This window comes from Diadema antillarum, unplaced genomic scaffold, assembly GCF_040938485.1.
Source record: "Diadema antillarum isolate AM-2024a unplaced genomic scaffold, OU_Dant_1.0 scf00000108, whole genome shotgun sequence".
NCBI classification, from domain to species: Eukaryota; Metazoa; Echinodermata; class Echinoidea; order Diadematoida; family Diadematidae; genus Diadema; species Diadema antillarum.
Genome location: NW_027270997.1, coordinates 537,107 through 559,661, shown reverse-complemented (window position 1 = coordinate 559,661; position 22,555 = coordinate 537,107). Strand labels below are relative to the sequence as shown.

The 22,555-nt window shown below is 37.0% G+C and overlaps 1 pseudogene; it reads left to right on the top strand.

Annotated features, from left to right (window-relative positions):
* The window catches only part of LOC139719294 (uncharacterized), a 178,603-nt pseudogene that overhangs the window by 131,523 nt on the left and 24,525 nt on the right, over positions 1–22,555 (top strand).

Genomic DNA, 22,555 nt, shown 5'->3' with positions numbered 1-22,555 from the left:
CTGGAGATAACTGGGGAAAGCATGACAAGGAATGTTTGTGCGTAAATGACATGAAGAAGGATGTCCTTTTTGATGATGATGTTGATGAAACAGCATTTATATAGCGCCATTTATCCATAGAAACATTCAAAGGCGCCCGGCTCTCACAATGTATCACACATCATTCTCAAAGTTTCTTGAAAAGATATGTCTTCAATTCAGATTTGAAGGTATTGAGGTTGTTACAATTTTTCCCCATTTCTGAACTCTCGTTTCAGCAAGATTTAAGCGAAGTCACACAAATTTCTCCATCAGAATTTTTTGTTTCTGAACAGCTATGTGCGACCACAATTTCTCATGTTTTGTCCCTGGTGTCAAATGGACGGTAAAAATCTAATTGCAGATTTTGGTCAGGCCATATCCATGACTTTATTTCTGAAAGAAATGATGATAAATGCATCCCAGTCTTGAAGCGAGGTTATGCTCCATGTCAGCCATATCCCACAGTGTGACGGGCATGTGGGGGGATGGAGAAACGGCTCAGTTGCACAGGCGTGGTTGCCAAGGTGGGCTCTAACTTGATTTGTCGGCCTAATGCAATGACAACGCGGCGTAGCATTCCGGCAGATGATCCCCTAATGCGCAGGAGAGCTCATTCTCTGTCCTGACTTCCTCCTTTCCTTGATCTTCATTTTCATTTTTCCTTCCTCTCTCTTCTTCTGTTTACATTTACGTTGTCATAGGATTGGAGATGATGATGATGATGACTAGTAACTATGATGATGATAACATTGATATTGATAATGATAATAACACCAATGGTAATGATTACAGTGATATGAAAATGTGACATTGATAATGATAATGAGGATCGAGAGGTTGGGGAAGATGATGATGATGATGATGATGATGATGATGATAATGAATGCTGACCCTATTGGTTATAATGATTCTTGTACTTTTGAAATGAATCCCAATCGTTTAGATAGAGAGGTATAAATATTTTTTATTGAAATTTTGTTAATCTAGTTGCTTTTGTGCTCACATATTCAGTAATCTTTTTGCACAGGGTTCTCCTGCAATGCTTGAAAAAGCTGTTAAGTCCATTCAGCACATATTCATCTAACATCCATCACATACTATAGATAGATGACACTTGTAGTCAGAGAAAAAGACCGATTTCACCTGATACTAATATTCAGTATTGTAGCAGTGTGAGACAAAATTTGTTGGTGATATTCATTCACCTACAACTGCATTTCCAAGATGTCTAGAACAAAATGTAGCTGTATTTGGGCAAGAAACTGGATTTTTGATCCAACAAAGCTAATTTCATTGTTCTATATGGGAACTGCGTCAATATTTTCATAACCTTATAAGTCAATCTCGAAATGAGATTCTCTGTTCATTCATTCCATTGATACTTTCCACTTTGACTATATGCCTTTCCAAATGCAAGTAACAAACTCATACTTTGATACTTTTTTTTAATCGAAGATTAATTTGAATGTGATAAGGAATACTGTTGATTAGTATGGTTCCTGCTACAGCAGATAAATGAAAATAGAAGTTAATTCAGTGTGCACTATTACATGGCATTTAGTCAAACCATTAAGAAGATGTCACTGATGTATAAAATGCCAAAAAGGAAATAGTCCATGCAATATATTTTTGTAACCGCAAAGTTAAGAAAACATGGAAATAAACAAGGAAATCAATATCAGTAATCATGATTTCATGAATTTTGAAATGTTTGATATATTTGACAAAAAAGACACAGTATTGTCTTCATTTTGTCTTTGCTTTGATTTTGGGGGTTGTTTCACCATATGGCACCCATTCAGGGAGAAGTTTTAGGGAACAAACTTTATGAGGATAAGTGCATGAAACACATTTTTGGGATATATGAAGAGTTTGATCGCAAAAACCGATAAGTCCATATTTGCCAAATGGAAATATTTGCGATTAAAGGTCAAGAAAAATAAAGAGAATAATAAGAAAATTTTTGCTTTTTTTGACCCTAACTTCAAAAATGTACCTTTATATGCATTGACCAATATATCATATAAAAGGTATTATTTTGTACTTAATGACAAAGACCATACTTCAAAATCTTCAAAAATGGACTTATCGGTTTTTGCAAACAAACTCTTCATATGTAACCTAAGGGAATGCTTCTGATCTGTATCCTGCTGATACATATATATCTGTCATCAAGGTCACAAATCTATACCATCTAGGTCACAAATCTATACCATCTAGGTATGATGATATATACCAATATTGACTGTCCATTTAGGATTAGTTTGGCTCCCCATCTTTCTCCCCTCTCTTCCACCTTTCATCTCTCTCTCTCCCTCTCTCTTTCTCTCCTTGATTCTTCTCCCTATCTCTTTCTATTTATCTTTCATATCTTTCTTATCTATTGTCATCAATTATCTACTCTTATCTTTCTTACTCTCGCTATTCTCTTTCTATCTCTCTCTCTCTCTCTTTCCTCTCCATCTCTTTGTATTATCTTCATCTCTCCCCCTTTCTATCTCTCCATCTCCTTCTCCCCCATCCCTCCATCACTCCATCTGTTCATCTCCCTCCTACTCTCTCTCTCTCTCCCATGTCCTGCCCTTTCTCCCCTTTCCCTTCTTCCTTCCCTCTGCATGTGATTTTGTTCACACATATCTCATTACATTCTCCGGCAGTATCATCCCATCTTATTGAACTGACAGTCTGTCTTCTGATCAATGCACAGCAGGCAAAACATGATTTATGAATATCAATATCTATTGAGCTGGATGCCTAGATATTATCCAATGCATGTCTATTTTTGGTGTTCCAATACTGAATACCTTGTTTTGTTTTTTCTAGTAATATGATTTGATCGTGATTTAAATTTCATTGTAGTCTACATTGGTTTTTTTTCCTATTATTGAAACCATATGATTTGATCTTGATTTTGATTTCATGTTTGCCTACTTTGGTTTTTTTTTGTTTGTGTTTTTTTTTAGTGGTATATTTTGATCTTGATTTCGATTTTATTTTTGCCTATTCTACAAACAACATAATATTCATACAATCTCATGCTTTGATATGTGATTTGAAAGAGAACACATTTACGTGCTCTTCTGTATTTGTATGTGCATATTTTAGCATAGATGAATACACTTTTTCAAGACATGTGATGATGTTGCAATCTTGTGAACAAAATTGAGACAGTGAGCAAACGTGGTAGAGATACAGCCTTGTTAAGCAGTTGTTTGACTTTGATGGGAACAAATGATATGATATGTAACTGTCAAAATATGGACATATAAATAAATGCTTGATGAAGCATATGAATTAGATATGAATTACACAAAAAAAAAAGGAGAACTAGATATTAGACAGGTGATCATCAAGTGTGCCTTCTTCCTCTGTATCTTGGCTATTTCTCTGTGTGAAGTCTTACAGTATTCTGTTCTTGCATCTGTCACCATCTATTTCATTTTCATGTGCTCATGTAGCCTCTGGCAGTAGTGGACTCTCCTTGATATAGATTTAATGCATCCACCAGTGTTGAGTGGTCAGATATCAAAACACATCTTGCAACATGTCTCTCTAATAGGACACACAGACACACACGTATGCTCATCTTATGCACTCTCTTTGTTTTTGTTTTTTGTCTTCTCTTTTTTTTTCTACACATACACACATTGTATGCAGTGATGTATATAATGTTCCCACACACACAAATACACATATTCTTGTAATGGGACTTCTACTTGCCCTAATACAACTGTGAATACTATAATGCCAAGTATAGACTTCATCTTCAAAATTACACACACATTTTGTCATTCAAGTGCATCATTCTGTCTAGACATATTTTTTTTCCTAATGCAAATCTTCTCTCTTATACTCTAAGATATATGAGGAGGTACATGTATATCCATATATACATATTATACACAAAGTCAAGGAGGATAGAGAGAGAGAGGGAGAGAGAAAGAGAAAGAGGGAGAGAGAAGGATAAAATGAAAGAAAAAGAAGTAGAGGAGGTGGGAGAGAGCAGTAAGTGGGATGTGAGAAGAGAGATTTTATGAGAGAACGAGCAAAGGTGTGAGAGAAGAAAGAGGAGAGACCGTCTGAGATGGAGATGCAATATGAAAATGGATTGGATTGGATCTGCCTCTTGAAATAGGCACGGAAATCATAAAATGTTTTTATTACCACAACATGCGGAGAAGTGAAAATGATGAAGGTGGAGAAGTGATGCTGAACAAGAATATCATAGCATGAGGTCTCCACAATACTAGGGAAAATAAACTGGGTGTATCAGCACTTCGCAGAGGTGAGGCAAGGCATAGAAGAGACACAGTGGGTACTCTCTGGACCGGTCTCCTGGTAGAGAGGGGAGAGAGAGGGAGGGAATGAGATGACTGAAGACCCTTTGGCATGCCATTGTCCTTATTAGGCCATCGTCCCTGGTCTCTTGCATGCAGAAGACTGGGCTGGGCTGTGGCAGGGAGAGAGTGTTCGAGTGCTCTGCCGGGCTTTGCTGGGCAGGCTGTGCCTAGTGACAAGCCGGGGGATGAGAACCTGGTGGAAGGAGGAGGGAGGAGGTGGGAGGAGGAAGGGGGGGGGGGGGAAGGGGGGGGTTCGGGAGAAAAGGGAACGAAGAGATGTGACTGTTTAAAGCGGAAGATGGCCTGCATAGATTCAGATTATTCCCTCGTCAATACGCATGCCATTCAATGCAAGCCCATGCCATGGCTTGGTAGTCTTATCACCAATCCTACTGGTATGTGATCTCATCCAGAGCATACTTATGCTCTCAGGCATGCACTGGTTCTCACACGATATACCCCTTGAAGTAAACTTTAGAGGATACCAGTTTGATATTTTCCTTTGTGACTTCGAACTATTATGACTCCAAGCTATTGCTGCGTGACTCATGATTCGATGATAAGTGTCATGTCTTAGCAAGAGAGCAACAGAACAAAGTCTGGATTTGTATCGAGTTTGGAAATTGTGAGGCAAAGACTAATCGTGAACTAAACAAGGGGGACCAGACATCCGTGTGTGTTTGCCCCTAACTACCTTAGAACGCTGCACTTTGGGATACCTCCTCCCCGCCATCCTCTATCCGCCCCCATCAGCAGACCGGTATCTCCTACGGATCGCATCACTCCCGAGGCGGAATTAAGACTTTAAGGTTTCGCAGGAGGAGAGATGTAGGGAGCGGACAGAAGGGAAGTGAACCTGGAATAAGAGAAAGTCACATGCTTGGAGTGTTTAGATTGTAACTTCATCGTCACCTCCGCTGGCGTATCATTCAAATCTTTGGCCATTTTATTCCTCGAGTCTATTGGTTACCATCTTGGAGTCTGCTGATTAAAAGGCAGGTACAATATTACCGGCATGGGTGCTATTTGTGTGATGATGTTAATTTTGATGCCATAGTGATGAATGTGTTTGTCGTCAAGCACACACATGACAAAGTTGCTTACCACTGCAGTTGTTAACTTTCAGTTTTGAATTTGACTAGTGGTTGATTTTGAATCCCTCAGAAAACAGTGTGAGAATTATACTTGATTTTAGGGAAAGGAATTATTGTCCAGATGATGTCTTTAAAAAAGCATCATGTCTTTGTGTGTACTGTAATTATGTAATAATCAAGGTGTGTATCAAAGTGATGAAATATGTACCATGTGTAGGTAACCTCTGAAAGTAGTTTTTCTGAATCTCAATATAGCTTGTGGCATCTTACACATTTAAGTTTGTGTGCTGGTGTGGTTTGATAGGCTCCTAAAAGATGTTTAAAATCATGCAGTAGAAGGGTGCTCCATTTTAAAAAAGCTTTATGAAATGTGATCCTCGGAAACCTTGTATGTGACTGGCATATATACTTTTACTGCCATTCTATCTACATGGAACCAGTTCAAGTGGTATGGGTTCTGCACAACATCCCGCAGTAGAGCCTGGTAGTATGTGGTTGCTATGGCAACTCCTCTCGGGGGCATCCCTGGCAACCCGGATTCCCAGCATAGCTGGCTGGTGGAATGTCATTGCATCTTTTATCTCCTTTCCTCACATTCATGTCTTCAGTGATGATGGTCTTAACCCAAATGTTTTAGAGAGCTAGAATGGTGCCAGTTCGTATCTTTGATTTCTCCCGCTCCTCCCTGCTTGATGAAACTAGTGTGGGTTTTTGTTGTTGCTGAGAGGTGCAGTATTCCGATTCCATAAGGGCAGCTTTTAAGGAAGCTTCCTGCCCCTGGTTGGCTTGATATTTTGCCTCTGAGTTATTAAGGAAAGTTTGATTCTGTGCAATGCTGCATAGATAATTTGTATGTTGTTGTTTGGATTTTTTTTTGCCCTGCTTGAATTGTGAGTATACATCCTTAATTGAAACTTCTGTTTCACCTGACCAGCAGATTGTTACAATATTGACTGTCTCCTAACATTTTTATCATGAAACTGTGTATTGTTTTCTATCTGTCTCCCAGCTAATCATGTTGTGTTTATGTTCATTTCTTGTACCATATGATTTTAGTGTAACAACTCCTCAATCATTGAGGCATTTACTCATTTATCTTAATTGCAATGTCAGCTGTGATGCATACCTGTAGTCAATTTTTTTTTAGTTCTTGAAATATTTCTCATTCTACAGCTCACTTTAATGATAATTGTTTATTTGGAATATTTTTTACATAGTTTGTTGTTGTCTTTTTTGGGGGTTAATTTTGCAAGCCAACTGATATTTGTGGAATCCAAAGCTTTGTGTATCTTTTCAAATATAGTGACAAACTAACTTTGCTTCTGGAAAAGAGGTATTACTCATTTTTCTTTCCATTACTGTGGTTCTTGATCTTGAATTCAGTCACTGGCAAAACTGACATTAAGTCCGAATTGGAAACATATATATATGGCATATACAGTGTGTTGTCATTGCTTAATATGTGATACACACACGTAGATGATTAATATTCAATCTAGAACTTATTTCCATCCCACATGTAACTCTCTCAGTCTTGTTCAAGACTCATTCAGTTGGTTACCTGCCCACATTCACTATATTCATTGTTTCTGTAGATATGAATTAATAAGTAGACTGACTTTTCTGTCACTCACAAATCAATTTTGTCTGCCATGGATACATTACCCTCATCTTCCTGTACTCAACACCTGCAGGCTTTCAAATAATGTAAGGGACTGTCTTATACTGAAAAAGTGGATATTTTCCCCCGAGTAATTTTTCATGCACGACCGGAAAGATGAATTTCGTGTGTTTCTAATTTGGCTGAATCAAGACATTCAATCACTGGAACATATGGCAAGCAAAATTATTCACATGCTTTTATTTTTGTGCTTGCGCAAAATGCGCAAAAGTTTCCACATCATAAAATTTCCACTTTACAGTAATATCTATATATATGTATATATATATATATATATATATATATATATGTATATATGTTGAGAACTCATGTATTGGCTCCAATATAACGAAGAATCAAAAGATAAACTGGTAATGTGTTTTTTTGCCAATAAAGAATGAGTTAATTCGACTCGAATTTTCGGTGGCCTCTACCTTCTTCAGGAGTCGAGACTCCTGAAGAAGGTGGAGGTAGCCGAAAATTCGAGTCAAATTAACTCATTCTTTATTGGCAAAAAAAAAATGCATTACCCGTTTATTTTTTTTATTCTTCGTTTTATTATATATATATATATATATTGTGATAAAAACCTAGAATATCGTTGGGATGCTCCATCCCATCTTTCAAGGGACTGAGAGATTTTTTTTTTAATGTAATGAACATATAACTGTATATAAATATTAAAATATGAATATATAGATATATGATTACATATAAATGTATAGATATAACTAGATATATAATGCAAAATATGTATAATCATCTATCAATTTATCAATCTTCAATTATGTCTACGTGTGAAATTTGTAAAGATTATTTCCATCAGATAGAAACTTATACATAGGTATTTAATTGCTACCTGGGAAAAAAGTTAAAGAATCACACATTCTGAAGCTGCTAACTAAAAGCAAGTGTTTGCCAGGCAAACTCATTTTTATCTTCTTAGTCAAAAACAAAAGAAGAAGAAGAAGAAGAAGGTATTCCAAGATGCTTCATTGAATAGTACACTTCCATTACTCTGGTTTCAGGCAAATGTTGCTGCCATGGTAACAGTAACCTCAGTAATAGGCTGACAATTTACACTTTGCATTCTTTGCGTAGCTTGTAAATAGGTTACATGGCACTGTTCCCTCATTTCCCTGTTGGCTGATACAAGAACTTTAGTTTTGATTCTATTTAGGCTCCAGAAAGAAAACAGTCTCTTATATCTAACTTCAAATATTTAAAGAAAAGAGAGTTTTTGACATGAAAAGGTAACTGCTGTGTGATTGACAGGACTATTGGAATGTCAAGGTATGTTGTTATTGTTATTTGATATATATAGAACATTACAAGACCCAATGCAAAATGTGTTCATGGGGGAAGAATACTTTGCAAACGTTTCACTGAAGCTTTTTTTTTTTTAAACTAAACATGATAAGGTATCAAATGAATGTGTATACATGAAATGAATAAATGGACTATAATGATAGTTCTGGGCAGCAGAGCTATAGTCAGTGTTTAATAACTTGATACATTGGATTATGATTTTAATTGATCGTGAATTGGAAGGTCACACATTTCTAAGAAAAGAGGTAGGAGAAGGTGTCATAAATAAGCACAGATCTATTTTAAGGAGAATCCTCTGTTAGACATACCTCACATACCAATTTCAATTGATTTCCTTACTGTCACAATTAATCACAAGGCAATGGAATGCTCTTTTTTCCTGGACATGAAGACATTTTCAAAGATGATGACAACTAGGAGGCATGATATTCTGCTTTTTTATTGTTGTTTTTTTCCTAAGCTGCTACTCTATGTCATACTTGGTAAGGAAACATTACCTCTCAAGGGACTATTCTTGGTAATTTTGCTACTCCTTGTCAAAAGCAATAGGAATGCAAAGAGGATACAGACTAAACTTACTACAGGTTCTTTATTTCTTGAGGTTTAGAGGAGTTGATATTCGCTGCCTGTTTTAAGCTTTCGTATGGGCATCGACAAAAGAGTTAGGTCATGATTTTTCATATTCTGAGCTTGAAAAGAAGCTCAGAAGAACCATCTTTTCGGTTATAGTTTTTGTTTATTAAGTATAAGTATAGAAAATAGCGCATGTGTGCCACAGATACACTCTGCCCTTGGGGTACAGTCATCGGCGAGGTATGCGTTACCTTGTGCTTGTTGATGTAAGCGCAGTGTCACGGATAGGTACAGGAATGCCGATGATGTGCGCGGATGACAGTGACAACATCTGATGTAATATCCGTGACGTTGACGGCACGAATGCTATTCAGCAGTCATGCACACGTGGTCTATGTTGGTTGTTGGGAAGTGCGATGGCTTCAAAAGATATGAGAGAAATAATGGAGTGTGTGTGTGTGGGGGGGGGGGGGGGGGGGCTTAGCTCGTTTGAGAGACAGTGAACAACATTCTCAAGGCTCAACACTAACTTTTGTTTTTGGTGGCCCAAATGAAAATCACCAAATTTCATCCCTTGGTGGCCCGACCATGAAATTTGGTGGTTTGAAGAAGTAAAGAAAAACATTACAAATTAAGTCATTCTATAAAAATTGATATACAGTCAACTGTGATAAACATTTGAAGATTTGCAAGGTATGAAAAAGTGTTTCAAAAATCACATACTGTGACTAAGAAGTAAAAATTTTAGGAAAAACCCATTAAGACTGAAATAATGTGAAAAAAAAAAACATTTAATGGAATTGATGAATGTGATTTTTCATGACACCAAATATTCATGAAATTATTTCATTAGACGCATTAGATTAAACGTGTTAAAATATGGTACACACTCACAATTTAATGTTCACATTCACAAAATTTGTGGTGGCCTAATTGGGCCACTGAAACATAAAATTTCTATAAACAGAAAAAAGTTGGTGGCCTGACATCTATTTCTGGTGGCCCTGGGCTACCTTAGCCACTTGGCCACTGCTAATGTCTAGAAAGAAAGAGAGAGAGCTGGAGAAAAGTGAATATTTCTTCTATTTCTTTTATCAAAATCTAATCTTGAAGGGATGGAAAATTTTGAAGTCAGCTGTTTGTTGTAATGTATCATTGGAAGATGGATTTTTAAATTTCTCAATATTTAAAAATTGTTTAGATTATATTTACAGAGCTCAAATTTTGATCCTCTAACTCAGGTAACAATATTCCTGTCATGAACATATCAAAACTACTGTGTATGATACAGTGTCTCCAGAAATGACTTCTTGTCCCTGTCATAGTCCTTTCTTTCTGTTTGTTTCACCTGACGTCATGATATCAGCATTTTCATACATGGAGTCCCTGGTTGATCTTGAGATGCCCTCATCTTCTAGAGTAATTCACAAAATTTACAAGCTATGCTTCTCTTGTGAATTCCTCTTTTCCATATAGAGTTACAAAATAGAATTGCATTGCTTACTTGTTTATTGATATAAAACAAAGTTGATATCATTATAATTGTATCCATGTTTAGTTGAAACTTATGTGATTCAAAGTTCCTAAAAATATTATGTACTCATGTAAGCGTTATGTACATTGCTTTGTATTACTTTATGTGGAAATAAAATCATTTGAATTTGAATTTGAACGTGACAATTCAGTAGGTTCTAGCAAAACTTTAAAGAATATATATAAGAAAGTAGTAACTTTTTTATTTGTACAAAGAGCAGTCACTGTAATGAAAAACAGAAATATAATTAGACAAACTGTAGAAAAAAGGAAGATTTCTGCACTTTTTAATTGAAGTAGTTGCAATTGTTGCAAATTTAGTTTTATGGTATGCACTAATTTTGACCTAATGAGCCTAGAAAAAAAAAAGTACTGATGTGTTTTAACCACATAGCAGCAGCTTCCAGTAAATCCTAATAATTATGCCACAAAGGATGGTAATGTGGTACAATGCAAATCAAGTAATGAATTCAAAGATCTACGGTAGATATAGATTCATTTCCTCCGAATGTGTTTTATCTATTTGCCTCCATGATATCTTTGCTGGAAAAAGTATAGATATATATTAGTCCTGGCTTGACACTAACTATTTTTTTGGTGGCCCGAAAAAGAAATGAAGTGGCCCAAAATTGCATAACAATTCACTTTAAATCTGAGTTACCTGATCAGGCCACCAAAAGACAGCTGTTTTTCAAAATTTGGTGGCCCACATCAGTCTTTAGTTGCCTCGACCACCTAGTGGCGTGCCCTGTGTTAGTGATCACATTCTCGATTTACGCATTTTGAAGAATGATTCTGACAACACCAGTGGTAGAAAATCGGTGTGTTTATACCACAATAGTCCCCATTTTACCAGTGGGAACTTTCCATATCATATGACTCATTGCCGGCTTGTGACCATAAAAATAAAGCTTGATAGGACCCATTTGTAGTGAGAACTTTATATTTGAGGGGCAGTTATCCTTCGAGTTTTGTAGATGATGATGCTGTGGTTGTGGTGTTTCCCATGGATCGCCATGGCGACTCTCGGCCGATGTGGCGCCAGCGACGGTGAAGCGTATGTGTGAATTGACGTCAATCTTGACATCATTGTGCCCCGGCGGCTGGCGTAGGAGGGGGGAAGGTGGCGGGTCCGAGGTGATGGTCCCATGTGGTCGGGGATGGGTTGTGGGATGTCATTAACCGGAGCTTGGAGAGAAACGGGGGACCTGAAAGACCCGTGGTCCTAATGAGGTATTTCACAAGATGAGTTTGAGGGTAGAAAAGAATGGAAGAAAGGGCAAATTCAAAGAGAGTTTGGCATAAGGAGAGCTAGATGAGAAATGAAGAGGATATGGCCGAGAGAAGATAAAAAGGGAAGAGAGAGGCAGTTAAATAGAGTGATATTTTGTATGTATGTGTGTACATCTGTGCATATACATATTGATAGATAGGTAAACCTATAGATATATAGACAGCTAGCTGGCTAGATAGATAGATAGATAGATAGATAGATAGATAGATAGATAGATAGATAGATAGATAAGTAGTTAAGATAGATAGATTGATTGATTGATAGATAGATAGATAGATAGATAGATAGATTGATAGATAGATAGATAGATAGATAGATAGATAGATAGATAGACAGATAATGAATAGATGGATGGCTGAATGGAACGATAGATATATGGATGAAGGGATAGATAGATAGTAGGATAAGTAGACAGACAAAAAAAAGAGAGAAACAGAGTGAGAGATGGAGAGAAGGGGAGAGAAAGAGGAATCTTGTGTGGTCAGTCTAAGGTTTTCAATATGGTCTGCTGCCCCATCACATATTGTTTTTACTCTTTTCTGATATATGGACATTGAAATTAGATGAGGGAATGATTGATGTCCTATTAGTTTATTAGAAATAAACCATGATGATATAAATCATGCTTTTTGTTAATAGCAATACTTACTCTGCTTTCCCTCCTGAAAGTCAATGTTATATTCACTGGCAGAAGATTTCAACAAATTGATGCAGAGAATATGAGTTATTTTTAATTCATTTTATGACGAAGAAGACATTTTTTTTGAAGATTCACATTTGTGTACAGCGCAGTGGGTAACTTGCATTGTAATGACATCATCACTTCCTCTAATGTGTAAATGTAGTTGCAACTGACATCATTATTGCAAGAAAATGTGTGAAAATATGAAATACGTTTTCACTTTAAGTCTAATTTTGATACAGTTTCTACTGTTCTGTTCACCTGAATCTATTCTCATTAATGCCAATTTGAAAATGTGTGGATAGGTAATGTAACACTCATAACAGCCTTCCCTATTAGCCTTGAAAAAGCCAAATGTTCTTGGATAGAAAGCAGCAAGAGATTTACTGTAGAGAGACAGGAAGTGCATTTTAGTCAATTCAGATTAATTCAAATCACCTCAATTGTAATTTTTTCTAAAACTAATTTTACATAGGTATGTAATAGCCGGGCCTTTAATGTTTTAGTCATGGAGAGATGCAGATGATAAAAGGAACAGAGAATTCAAGTCAGAAAATGTTTGGAGAAGAAACAAGGTTAAAAGATTCATTGAAATCTTTGAGGCTTACTAACCACATGTTTCCATATAACATGTTGTGCAAATACCTTTCCGAGCACTCATGCTCATGTCAGTGATTGAGAACATTTATCAAAGTTAAGCACAGCCTAAACAGACGGAAAGTTCATCAGCTAAGCCATCTTTACACATCCAGCCCATTTAGCAATGGAGTGGAGTGCCGCCGCTTTTGTTGGTCTGGACGTTGTTTGGGGACGGCGATGTGGTGGTGGGAATGCCTGGTCGTAAGACCTATGGGTGGGATGTTACTGCCCTAACAACTACCAAGTCGTGCCCCCAGTGATACCGGTGAAACTGCAAGGGGTGTTACTGTGTGTGCATGCATGTGTGTGTGTGTATGTATCGGCATCAGCGGTATGCCACAGCCTCAAAGCCAGGGAGCACTGGAATGCACCCTTCACACATGTCTGACAGATCAGGCAAGCTGTGATGTTGGTATATACAGCAACGGCTTGGGAAGGGAAAGGGGCAGGGGTATGAGTGTTCCTGCCCTAGCTCCTTTATCCATCCCCTTTTGTTGTTTTCTACTAGAGAGTTTGGTAAATAGGGAGAGAGATAATGCCCCCCCCCCATCATCATCTTCATCATCATCATCATCATCATCATCATCATCATCATCGATCATCATCGATCATCATCATCATCATCATCATCATCATCATCATCATCATCATCATCATCATCATCATCATCGATGTTTGATATTAAGCTATGCATTATCATGTTTCAGATGGAAATAGTGCATTACAGATGTATTAATCTGCTTATCTATTTATGAATGCATCTATATAATCATTCATCCACCCATCAAGCTAACTTTCTACCAATCTATTCATCCATCTATCTATTCATCTACATATATCTATCTATCTATCTATCTATCTCTCTATCTATCTATCTAACTATCTATCTATCTATCTATCTATCTGATCTATCTCTCTATCTATCTATCTATCTATCTATCTGATCTATCTATCTATTTATTTATCTATCTATCTATCTATCTATCTATCTATCTATCTATCTATCTGATCTATCTATCTATCTATCTATCTATCTATCTATCTATCTATCTATCTATCTATCTATCTATCTATCTATCTATCTATCTATCTATCTATCTATCTATCTATCTATCTATCTATCTATCTATCTACATTCTGCACTTTGCCAATCTCCCAACTGCAGTATTAGCTACAGATCCTGAAAGTTTGCTGGATGTCACCATGTTAATGGCTGTGAATGGAATATCATACTACATTTTTACATTTCAAAGGGCCATAAGGTGTATTATGGTGTACTAAAAATTAACTCAAAAGGGATTTTATGGTTTGATACCGTATCAAGCTTCTATGAGCTGCACGCAACTTATATGGGTGTATGTGTTCATGTGTTTTTATGTGTGTGCATCTGTGTGTTCTTGTCATGGGCTTCAATTGAGGATATTGTATTGTTTTACTCCAGGGAACCGGGTAAACATTTCACACTGAAGATGTGCCTATAGTGTTCAGGGTATAATAAAACAAATAGAAAAGTGTTCGCTTTAGGCCCTAGGGGTACCCTAGTGGTATATAATGCACCTGCTTTTTCTGCATATTTAGTGCATGCATTTAGGCAAATAGTACCTCATACAATTCAAATGGGGAAATTCAAAAATGTTTACACATATCCTCAATGGCTGTGTATTGTATTGCTGTATATGCACATATGCTACTTTAAACCTAATCTCTTTATTGCTAAAGTGAATTTTGATATCATTTTTTAATGATTTTCAATTTTGACTAGTCAACTATTGGAACAAAGAAAAATATCCTTTTATTAAAGAAACATTTAATGGATTTTGCTGGGTTTACTTCCTTAAACTCAAAGCAAACTATTCTATCCCCAGCTGAAGCCTCTAAAGAGAATGTATGTGTCTTTAGTCTGTGTGTATGTCTGTCTGTTTGTCTGCTTGTGTATATATACCTGTACTTAGCCATTGTCTTTAAAGATGTTCTTAGGATGCCAAGAGGCAATTGGAGGGTGACTCGGCAGGAAGATAATGATTATCTCTCTCCCAGGCCTTGGATCGTACTTGGACATAACTCTGAATCACAGATGCTTGATGTATTCATGTATTCAGGAATGCCAACGAAGGAAAAAAAAAAAGGAGAGAGTTATGATCCACCAAGGGGGGGGGGGGGGGTGCAAATCGGATGCATAAACCATAACATGAAACATATTTAGATGGTAGAAAAATTCAGTGCTTGCGAGGAAATATCTTTTTCATTTGAAAGTAGTGAAATATGTCATACCTGTTTGCTAGGTTAAGTGAGAAGGAATGTAGATAAGAGTCAATCATAACCTGTCATCATATAAGCGTGAGGAAGTAATTTTCAATTTCAATTGAAGTTTTAACCCGTTGAAGATGAGTCCCAAGTATACTTGGGCTTGGGTCTATAGGAAATGCATGTTATAGCAAAATCAGCTTGTCTTCAACAGGTTAAAAGCAGTTTGGGGGATTCTACACTGTTCTAATGTTAATCAGACTGATAGCTTTGTAAGATATATAATTTATATAAAGAATTTGAATGCAAAAACAGATAAACACCATTTTATTTTCAAGGTTTTTTATATGAGGTCATCATCTATTAGATAAATGTTTATCATATAGATTATATAGGTATGTATATTCTGCATGAATTTATTTATAAAGTTCTGCTATAAAATGTGAAGAAAGCTGGCGACCTGTAAGACACATTTAGAAAATAAGCTTTGAAGTCGTAGTAAAGCTTTTAGGAGATTAGGCATTCAAACAGGAAAACATCATCTAATAATGTAAAACAACAACCTGAAAATTCCATATTTCAGATACCCTCAGACTCAGACTCACAGACAAATTTGCACAACTTGACGAGATATCAAACTATAAATTTCAACAAATATTAAATGATTACAATTCACCTATGGCAACACTTATTTTGCAGTTTTCACAGCTAAAATATTTGCCACAACTATATTACGGTTTTGTGGTTATGGGTCATATTTGCAGAGCTGTATTAGGAGTGCTATTAATGGACAATGACCTTAATGAAGAATGGTATGGGGGACACCTATCCCCAGACTGTGTCTACCCGCCCCCTCCACCCAGACGCTCGCCAGCCCCAGAGTCCTGGCATGGCTGCCTGGTACGCTGTTGCTGGTGGTGATGGTAGTAGCAGTGTGCTAGATCAATCTAAGTAGTGTACTGTCTCTTCGTGACTCGGCTTCAAACATGCCAAGGCTATTGATGATGAGGCGTTCTGGGAGGTTATACCCAAGAATAGATTCCTAGATTCATTCTAGTTATTCTTGATTTTGTATGTATAGTCAGGTGAATGTAGCAGTTAAAAAAAAAGAAAAGATGAATGTGCAGGTGTAGAGAAATGATTAGTGCAGCTACCGCTGGCTATTAAAGTGAGATTTCAAAGTGAGATTATTATTGAAGATCAGAGCAAACTCAAGTATGATTATGATGGGGGAAGTTATGACTATACTCGATTGACTATTGTAGGAGAGATGTGCTTATTCTTTCTCACTTTGTTCTAAATTTCTTAAAGTTACTGTATACGCCATATATTTCGCGAGTCTAAATTTTTGAATCTGGAATCTGGAATTCCCGACGATTTCGCGAGTGGTTAAATTCACGATTGTGGAGTCTCGTACTGAACAGAAAAATGTACATGCGTACGTCACATCCACATCGGGATCAGAGTCAATATTTTTGCATGTTTTTAATTTTGCGAATAGCACCTGACTCGCGAAATTCATGAAAATAAAAACCTCGCGAAATATTCAGCGTATACAGTACTTAAGTCACTGCAGTTACAGAAATGCTAACTAATGCCATTTTGATATTCAAATGTGAAGCAGCTGCTTTCCCCTTTTATATACAATTAGGTAAACTCCTTCAGTGACATGCAATTATCACATCGTTTACTCAGAACATATATAACACAAAACTGGACTTACACTTCACAATAGACAATAGTGCATCGCAAGAGTGACTTGCGGATCAATTCTGTACAATTTTTTGCAATGGATGATACAAATTTGAACTCAAAGATCTGATGCTTAGCGAGATGCGCACAGTCATCATGAAATTAGGTCATTATGACTTGAATATGGCCCTATATTTCTCTATTTCTTTATTTTACGGTAATTTGTATGTCTCTAGCAATCAAAAGGTTGACAATGTTTGACATTTCATCGTACATAAAGAGCTATGTTCATGCAAAACAACTATCTGCTTTGTCCAGTTGAGGTATTGGATAAGAGATGTGTCAATCAATCTTACAAGAAGACAATTGTGAAACTTAGCATCTTCATTTATAAGCATGTATCATATTATTCAGAAACATGTATTCTTTGGGTTCTGATATTGTGATGCAATATAGCTGGAATGCCATGATCGAATCTTAGAAATGTAGCGTGAAATTAGTAATATTGGAAGATGCCAAAACGAATGTTTGAGTTTTCATTTCATGGTGCTTATGATGCAGAGTTAGATAATTTTGCACAAGGTGATGTTAGGGAAACTCTTACTGAGTCTCACCTGCTGTTGTTAATGACCATTAAAGTTTCAGGACTTGGATCTTTATTGGGGTGCAAAATAAAAACCCAGGCAGACCAGCTGTCTCCACATGTATATGCCAGGTCACTGCACTGTGGACCACATGAGATACAGCCGTGGAAAGGTTTCTATGTTTGACAAAGGCACGATGAGCCGAAAATAGACTCTTGCTTATGTTCTGGAAAGGATTACAGACAGCCGAGCAAGGAGCTATTTGATTCTCAGGATGAGATAGGTTTGAAGTTATGAGAGCCCAACCTCTTCTCTGACTAGTTAGTCTACATGATGCAGACTGTTTTTTTTTTTATTGCTTGCCATAGAAGCTCTACCTTGACACTTAATTATGTTGATATTCCTGGTTACCTTGGTGATAAGACAGTTTTCATAAATTGTGATGATTTAGAGCTGACTTGATGATTGTTGACTTTTATGTTACTATCAATTAACAACTGTTTTAATGCACTTTTGTCAGCAAAAAAAAAACAAATACCAAAAAGAAAAACCCAATTGTCACCAAAGTAATATCAGAGGTATTATCCCCCCCCCCCAAAAAAAAAAAAGAAAGAAAGAAAGATGAAATCGTTCAAGTGTGAAGGTTGGGTAACAAAATAAAGTTCTATTGCAGCTGAAATAAAACAAGAGAGGTTTCATTAAAATTGGTACTAAAGCAAGAAAAGTGTGGAATTTTCGTGAATCAGTGATGTTTGTCAAATAGTAGCAACAACATATTCAAATCTTTTGGTAAATGTGATGATGTCATCACATTGCTAGTCTCTCTTTAGACTGTACACAATCATTGCTGCCAATTTGCATGTGTGGTTTTGATGTCAAATATTGTTAGATGGTGAAAGTGTGAAGCTTTCAAATTTAGTATTTTTTTTATTTTGTGTCTAATTTTGATGGCACTCCTACTACTTACTTATCTGATTTCAACTTTTTATCTTTACCAACTTGAATATGTTGATATGAGTTCTAGTGAATAATAAATGTTATGCTTGAGTATGCACTCAGCATCTACACCTCACTGTAATCAACTTAAGCATAATATGCGTATGGTGGCTGTAGAGCTACTATGTATCACATACCAGTCCTCTCTTCAGTGCGTGCCATTGAGTTAATTATTGTATTCCATGCAGACAAAACTCCAGCTAGCATTCTTTCACACCCTGCACACAAACAACACTATACATCTTCATTAACATGTGTACATCTAACTCACTACCTCTCATCAGTGATGATGGGAATTTTGGGGGAGATGATTTCGACTTGAATCACAATGTGAATTAGTTTATCCTGTTATACTCAACTGAAATGTAACCACCTGGGTTTACTCAAGATGATATTTGTAGCTTTGTCCTCCTTTGATATAATCTATTCTTGCTGTAACTGCCCCCGCACATTTTTTAACATCAGGGCAAATCTTTACCTTAAAGCAGAGACTACTACTTCTTTTTCCCCTTCTTCTTCTTCTGTTTTGCACACGTCCCGCACATGTCAAGGTGCCGTGTGCAAAGGAGATGCATGCCTTGGATTCCGGACACAGGCCCGGGTCTGAAGACGGACGGACGGGAATGGCTGTACCTTTCGCGACCAAATGTCAGCCATTAAGGCCTTGGCTTTAACATCCATGATTCACCTTTACTATATCCATGCCCCGATCACAAGGGCAAACATAGATGGGAAATAGACTGATGTAAATTCTTCTCATTCATCCATAGATAGATGGGAAATAGTCAAGGATCATGCACATATATGCATGATATCCTTATTATTTGCATATCAATCACAAATCTTCCTTTATAAAAATATGTATGTATAATGTAGATTGATTGATAAGTGAATAAAAGAAATGCCTGAATAATTGAGAAAGAGATTAATATGTGAAAAAACACACAAAGACGCCAAAACAAATAACTGAATAGACAAACAAATGAATGATACAGCTAATTATGCCATAGAGAGACAAAAGGATAATTAAACAGAGTAAAGAGAAGACTAGCCATCCAAATGACACTTTTGCTTCTTTTCCTGGGAGACTTGGTTCCAGTCATTATCAAGTGAAGAGATGACTGTTGAGTTCTTGTCTAGCTTTTGTTTGGTGTGTAAAGGCCAGAGGGCGACAAACTACAGTAAGCATAATACTGTTACAGGGGACCATTCAAGAGAATTTGTTTTTTGATACACAACCTGGTTAGATGTCAGGTTTGTCTTAAGCAGCAGGTAAGCTGTGGTATTTACAGTGTACCATCAAATGCATTGCCCCCAAATTGCCAAATTGCAGTATGCTTTTTGTACAGGAGAAAATAGCTTGACTTTTGCAAAAGCTTGGGTAAAGAGTTGATTTTTTTTCTTGTTTCCACTTTAAACTTTTTTGTTGTTGTAAGAGTTAGGATGTAGATGATAAATTTGATTAGATTATTTGGATGTCTGAGTTCGGGTTTGATTAGTGTGATTCAGAAAAAAATAAAGAAGAAGTTATTTTTGCAATCTGCCAGACTCAAATTATGATCTGAATGAGCATTACTTTCAACATAAAGCTAACAAAAACCTATGGCTCAGTGATTCTTGATTCTTTCACAAATCACTTGGCACCAAAAAACAAAACAAAACATAAACAGTCAGATAAAAAGGCAGAAATGATAACAAGAATGAGCAGAGGACTTTGAATACCTTTTTAGTTCATTCTGAGTCATTTACAGCACACAGTCAAGTCACTCTGGAATTGGTTCAGTCCCAGCTACTCTAGAAAGACGTTCCTCCCCTGCAAGCAGCCATGTCATCTCGCTGATTGATGGCATGCTGTTGTCATCCTTGTCTGCCGAATACTCGTGGGGCCATTCTGGTTTATCCTTTGCTTACTCTCTTGTGATGAATAGGTGAAGGTGTTTTAAGAGAGATATTCAAGGAGGTGGAATATATTTAGGTCAGCAGCAGAGTGTGGGCAGACTTTATTTATCTTGTTTGTTTGTTTATTTATTCAGAGTTCATTCATCTTTAGAGAACAAAGTATGTAATCATTGCACTGGTCAGGAAGTTTATAGATGCAGTGTAGTTTTTACTGGTTTAGTCTCTTGTGAAGGATTGTAACTTATTTTTTGAGGTGAATGGTACTTTCCCATCCAGTCCTATTGGACTATGGGCTGAACGAGTTCTCGTACTTTGGTGTCATATAGAAAAGAACAGCAGGCATCATCTCCAAAACTCTTTTTGAGACTGCATTTAGAATTAGCAGTCCCCTTTCCCCCAAATGCTGAAGTTTTGCAGGACTTGTGAGGTCCGAAATCAGGAATACAGCAAGCAAGTTGTACTTTTGGCACAGTGTGTGACTCCTAATGATGCTTCTCATAAATTGATACTATACTACAGATGTGAGGGGAGATTATAATTTTGATTCATACATTTTCATTTTCATCTGGGGAAACTGGCAGAATTCTGATGCATGAGCCACTCCAAGGGAAAACACTTTAAATGGTACAGCGACAAATTTTGATGTAGTACACTGACACATTTCACGCGCTTTGGATCAGTCAAGATTTATCAGATCTGATCAATGGAAGGATGTACAGCGAAGTTGTGGGTAGAGAGAGGAGCAGGTGTGGAGGACAACTGGGAGGACGTTCTGTGGCCACGGCAACCGCATCTCCACCAGTTTTCCTGGAAGAGCTTCCCAGGGGCTTAGCAGTTTCTTGGTATTCCTCCATTGTTGCTAGGTACTTTGCCACAGGGGAAGATTATAGTCCTGCTGAAGATAGTGCTTAAGGCTGTCAAGTATGTGCCACCTCAATGGCCAAATTCAATCCGATCTGATACGCGAGACTGCAAGGTATGAGGTCCCCGCCAGTTGCAACTGCCACGTTTAATAAAATGTGCATCTTGCCAGCTGTATTGGACAGGATGAAATATATGATCGAGATACATGCAGAGCTAGGAAGAGAAAGAGAGAGAGAGAGAAAAAGAGAGAGGGGGAAAGAGCGGGAGAGACAGTAAACATCTGGAATTAAGGGACAGAAAGATATTTATGCAAACAAATAAGTGACCCGCTACAACAAAAGGATCCTAAAGTCGCTGACGGCTAAGCCGAGAAAATTGAGTTTGAAGTCATATCATCAAAATTGGTCAAAACAATCGAATTTCTGTTGTTGCCATCATTTTGTAGGCTAATGTTTTGTCTATCATCTGCTGAAATTTTGAAGCTAAATGATCGAAGGAAAGGCAAGAAATCAGCGTTTTTCTAGGCCATGATTTTCCGATAGTGTCGGAAGCAAAACTTTGAAGCCGTTTTTCTCGAAACTCTGATTTCCTCAACCACTTGACATGCGCTAATACAATCATCAATATCTCCGCAACCGAGTACTTTTATGAGTTGTGCTATATATGAAATGAAAGTAAAAGAGTAAGGGAATAATGTCATGCCATTTTCAGAAAACTGTCCTCCCTTGACTTTCAGATCCTTTTGTTGTAGCGGGTCACATAGAGTTTAAGCTACACAGGATGTAGAGAGAGAGTAGTACTAAAATGCAGTTTTGGCTTTTTGAAGGATGTGATCATGTTTATAGTGATGTGATAGTTGTGGTACAGTAGGTATGAAATAGAATACTGCTACGACTGTATATAGCTGTGTTGCTATTCCTTGTGAATAAGATGAAAGCACAGTCAACCTTGCCTAAATCGAATTTATGTGGACTGAAGAAATAGTTTTGACTCCAAGAAAATTTGATGTATGAGGGAATCAAATCAATAGAATATAAAGAGAAGAGGACTTAAAAAGACCGTTGACCGAGGTGATTTTTCGACTTATGTGAGGTCGACTCATTTAAAGCAA